Consider the following 5,750-nt stretch of genomic DNA (forward strand, 5'->3'; position numbering starts at 1 on the left):
TTCCATTCAGATCAAGCCTCTTCTTCGTCTATCCAATCTGCACTCTCTCCAATTTCTTCGTTCGCGATTACAACCATTAGTCCATGTTGCCGACGTGCAGCGACTCTCTGTGGCCTTGGGCGGAATAATAATTGATTCCTGCTTGTGTGTTTCAGAGCGGCTGCGCGGCATGACTAACGACGCAAAGTATGGGTGACATTTCTTGCAAATCCCATCGCTAAGCACGGATTGTATTGACGGACATTGCACGTCAGATGGAATCGACCGATAAGGATTTGAAGAGCGAGGAAGGATGTCATCAACTTTCAAACCTTGTGCTGCACACAGACATGGGAATTTATGAGATGCTCCGTCTGGTGTCCGTTCTGGAATTTTAAGACCTTCGCTTGTTTGAAGAACTTTTAAAGGAGGAGGAATAAATCTGTCTGTTACCACACTAAAATAGGAACTTATTGGTTTCAAACAGCACTTGTTGTCAGTGTATTTTACAATGTGTGTCAAGTATTGGCTTGTTCGTACGTGCAAGTCGTACCATTTCTGATCTCTGGACAAGAGGTTTTGTTCCTGGAGCTCAGACTCTGTTGGCTCGATGTATTCAGCCACTGTCGGAAAAAAAATATTGACAATCAACTGTGACCAAATTTCGGCGAGACTGTTTCCTGTAAGCTTAAAATTATTCTTCTCTAAATCAGCGTCGATGTTAATACCTCTTTCGTTCAAATGACTACCGTAGTGGTCATGTGGCAACACCAATCCAGTAAGTTCCTTACTGAGTGGCGCCATTTTTCTCTCGACCCTATGAAATGCGCGTCTTCCTGGAGCATTGGTAGCGAGGATTAAAGCGTCAAAATCGTGCTGGAGAAAGTGGTGGACTGCAAACTTAATCACTTTTTGGTATCTCGGGTTCTCGTCCGGGCCACCATCAACTGTCGACACTAAAATTGGTTTGACCAATCGATCAATACCACTCCTTGTAATGACGTCAAACTCCTCGAGAGTAAGCAATTTTTAGAAATCAAATCCATGGCTTCATGCTGTTGATGACGAGTGTTTTCCAGATCTGATTGCTATAAAGGTCGGTCCCGAATAACCAACAGCTTCTCGCTTTCCTAGACCATGAGACTTAATTTGGATTACAGCATAGACCAAAGGAACTAGCTTGTACTCTTTGGTTCTATTGGGTAAAGTCACGTAGGTGAAAAAAATTACAAAAAATCACGACGTTTCGGCCACAACACAAGCGGCCTTCATCAGGTGAAGGGACGAGACTGTCTGGAGGACAGCGCTGGAGTGGAAGAAGCCACGCTTAGATCACGACCTTTACACACAGCTTAAAGGTCGTGATCTAAGCGTGGCTTCTTCCACTCCAGCGCTAATTCCTTTGTCAAGGGGTACCTCTGCGGATGTGTATACTTTAACTTAGCTATTTCAATGAGCCATTTCAATGCTAAATTATATGCTAATTCCTTTGTCAAGGCGCGTGGTCTTTTTCTTCTCACACAGCTTAAAGGTCGTGATCTAAGCGTGGCTTCTTCCACTCCAGCGCTGTCCTCCAGACAGTCTCGTCCATTCACCTGATGAAGGCTGCTTGTGTTGTGGCCGAAACGTCGTGATTTTTTGTTATTTTATTTTCACCTACGTGACTTTACCCAATAGAACCAAAGAGTATGGATCCTAGCAGTCACGAAAGCTTTAAATCTAGAACTAGCTTGTGTCCTGCGGCCACAACCCAGTCATGGTCAGGCAGACAGACTCTGTACTCGACGTGCATCCGCAATGGACTTTGCTTGTTAGCAGCGGTCAACCCTATTGTAACACGAGCTTTGTCGTCTTGGCTCACAAAGCACACATCGTTCGGTCCTAGCATGGACGCCAACACTTCCAAGTGCCTTATTGTGGCCTTACAAAACAAACAGTCGATATGTTTGGCATGGTGATCGTTCTGTGCTCTAATGAGTTTCACAGGGACCGCTGACACATGACGCTGCCCCTTCAAGAGATGAACTGCGCTTCGGCAAAAGACGAAGGTAAGAGCCCACTTCTACTGATTCTAAAGACATAAGGGAACTCCATAGTTAACTAAAATATCGTAAATGATTAAATTCTATTACTCATGGTTCATAGTATGACAATGGCGAAAAGAAGCATGACGCCATTTTCTGGGTACAAAGAACTCAAATTTAATGGAGGAATAATGAATCATGGAGGACGCGCTGGCTATTGTACGCTTGCCGAATGACATTTATATTCTTGGTTCTTTTGGTAAAATTACGAAGAAGGGAATCAATAAAATAATAAAAATATAAAAATAAAATTCTCACGACGTTTCGACTGCAACACAAGCAATCATCATCAGGTGGTTTTCAGGTGTTTTTCACACCTGATGATGATTGCTTGTGTTGCAGTCGAAACGTCGTGAGAATTTTATTGTTTTATATTTTTATTCTTTTATTATTTCAATTCTACGTGACTTTACCGAAAGAACCAAGAATATTAATCCCTGCAGTCACGAAAGCTTTAAATCAAGACGTATATTTAGTAGGTACTCCATGATTCATTATCCCTCCATGCTCAAAAATCGCTGTTTGATATCTTTGTACCCAAAAACTTTTCTCTATATATTATTACAAATGTTATCGTAACATAATAGTATGAAAATGTAATACTGACGTAGTGGGTTCCCAGGACACAGAGACGGCAGAGTAGAGGCAGCACTATTTATTGAACAAGGGGTCACACTGGAAGGGGTAGCGGCCCCTTCACCCGTATACACTCAAGGATAACCCCAGGCTATCTAGCCTAAGCTCTAGGCTCCCGATTCCTCCGGCTATAGGCGCTAGAGGATGCTATCTGATCTGTCCCTGGTCAGACACATATCTCGGCACCCCACCAACCAGACCAGCCCTTAAAAGGACTCTGGCTCTGGGGCTCTGGGGCCACACCACTGGCTTGCCGTGCCGGCCCTGAAAAGGACAGCGGTCACAGGAGTCCCAGGGTCTATCCTAGCCGGCCTTCCTTCTTCACTGGCTTTTCATTCTTGGCCCCAACACACTGCCCCGTGCTCTCTGGCTCCCCGCCCTTTATACCCATACCCCACTGAGGGTGGAGCCATAGCGGACGTGGTTGTAGCCACCAAGGTGTGGTTGTGCCTCACCTTCCCACACCATGTGTTTCTTCCCCAGAGCAGCCCTACATCACCTCCTCCCGTGCAGCTCGCAGCCGTCCCGGCTGCAACAATACTGAACAATAAAAATGCGACAAAACCCCAACCGTGCGTGTCTCATAACAATCAACACCCCAATAAATAACCCAACCCACCAACGCAAAGGTACACTACATACAACATATACATTTCCCCTCCCTCCCTTTTCCACATTCAACCGGATCCCCTCGTCAGCGCAGCAAGAAGACTTAACAGGTGAGTAGAACAATGTGAACAAACAAGTACAACAAGAAAGCAGTGTCACAACAACCGGCGCGCTTTGGCACGAGTCCGTTTTGCGGGTCCATCGTAGGGGGGGGGGGGGGGCGGTCGGCCCGGCGGTGGGCACCGCCCGTGTGGGTGCACAACCCTCCGACATCCCGGGAGGGCAATCTCCGTCCCCACCGGGTGGCGCAGGCGCTCGGGAGGCCGTCATTCTCGAGGCACCTGAAGGCGGAACAGTCAGCGGCGTATCAGGGGCAGGCGGCGAAGACGCCGTCCGGGAGTCAGCGGACACATCACATGCTCGGCCTGTGTAATGTGAAGGTACGCGCGGCGCCACAAACGGCTTCAGACGCGAGGGGTGTGCATACCAGCGACGTTTCTTCCACTGGATGCGAATACACTGTGGCCGCATGACCTGCACAATCACCACAGGGCCCCTCCATGGCCGCAACAATTTCGCCGAGGTTGCCAACGGCACTTGATGGCAGTGCAGCCAGGCTTTGTCACCCGGTCTCCACGCATGTGTGCGTGGCTGGCGCGATCGCAACCTCTCGTTGGCCTTCTGTCGAGAGTTAGAGTTTTGGGCGGCTGCCTCTCGCGCCTCGGTCAACCTTAGGATATTAAATTTAACATGGTCGGCCAATTTCGATTTCCCATTGGGTTCCGAGACGCGCAGCTGAGTCACAGTAGGTGGATCAACATCGCGACCGTACATCAAAAAGAACGGCGAGAAGCCGGTTGCCGCGTGAGGAGCCATTCTATAGGCAACTAAAACACCCCGGATCTGAAGGTCCCAATCGGTCTGGGAGTCACACACCAGGTGACACAACATAGATGTGAGGGTCCTATGCAGGCGTTCCACCATGCCATCCGTTTGCGGGTGATAGGGGGAAGTGCCAATTTTTTTTGTTCCAAGAAGCGCACACACCTCGTGCAGAAGGACGCCAGAGAAGTTCTTCCCTTGGTCAGTCAGCAGCCGTTCGGGAGCACCTTTGTCGAGGACATAGCCCTGGACAAAGGCCTCGGCAATGGCTGCTGCTGACTGATTGGCGAGGGGCCATGCCATAGGCCATCGAGTGAAGTATTCCACGCCAACCAGCAGGTACTTGTTACCCATAGGGGTCGCAGGGAAGGGCCCCAATATATCGAGTGCGACGAGTTCATTAACCCGAGAAATCGTGATAGATTGTATCGGCGGATAGGCGCCCTTCGCTGGTGGCTTCCGTTGGGCGCACTGAGTACATACACCCAGGACATCATCCACATCCCTTGCCATGCCCGGCCAGAAGAAATCCAGCTGGAGCATGGCAAGGGTCTTGTGGGTCCCTAGGTGCAAAAGTCGCTCGTGAGCAGCCTACACGGCCTTACCCCGCAGAGCAGAAGGCACCACCAGCCTGTGACGGTGGGCCCTCCCATCTCAATGCATAAGGAGCCCCTGGTGCAGCCCGAACGAATCAACCTCCGTCACCCCCCTCATGGAACCTCCTGCGCGACGATGCAACGCGAGGAGGGACGCGTCCTCCATCTGGAGGCACCCCCATTCCGCAACAGACAATCCCAGCAAGGAGTCCGCTCCCCCCTGCTCGACAGGACCCGCAGGCAAGGGGTCTTCGGTGGCAGCAGCAAGAATCGGAACACTTAAGGGGGGGCTATCATCTGGCGGCTTACAACGCCCCCATCCCCTGAGACAAGCGCAATCTGAGGCGGGTGGCAGGTGAGACAGCGCATCCACATTAGTGTGTCGAGCACCCTTCCGATATGTGGTTGTGAAATCATAGTCCTGAAGGATCTCGAGCCATTGGGACAATTGCCCCGAAGGCTGCTCTACCCGCAAGGCATATTGTAATGCCGCATGGTCCGTACGGACAGTGAAATGCCGTCTGTACAGGTATGGGCAATACTGTTGTATAAAAAATACAATGGCCAACAGCTCCCGACGCGTGACACAGTATCTCTGCTCTGCCGGAGACAAAACACTACTGCCATAAGCCACGACGCGCTCCACACCACCAATCACCTGTGAGGGCACACCCCCAATACCCATATTTGTGGCGTCCGTATCGAGCAGGAAGGGTTCGGAAAAATCGGGGTAGCTCAATGGTGGGGCCCACACGAGAGCGTCGCAAAAGGAACGGAAAGCGACCTCCTCATCCTGGCCCCAGTGAAATTTCACTCCCTTCGCCGTCAGAGCGTGTAAGGGCTTAGCAACGGTCGCGAAGTCCGCAACGAACCGCCGGTAATAAGATGCAAATCCAATGAAACTCCTGACCTCCACCACCGAGGTGGGGGTCGGCCAGGAGCTGACACACTGTGTCTTTGCGGG

This window comes from Petromyzon marinus, chromosome 4 (assembly GCF_048934315.1).
Source record: "Petromyzon marinus isolate PM22_M1 ecotype Great Lakes invasive population chromosome 4, UKy_Petmar_22M1.pri1.0, whole genome shotgun sequence".
In the NCBI taxonomy this organism is placed as follows: Eukaryota; Metazoa; Chordata; class Hyperoartia; order Petromyzontiformes; family Petromyzontidae; genus Petromyzon; species Petromyzon marinus.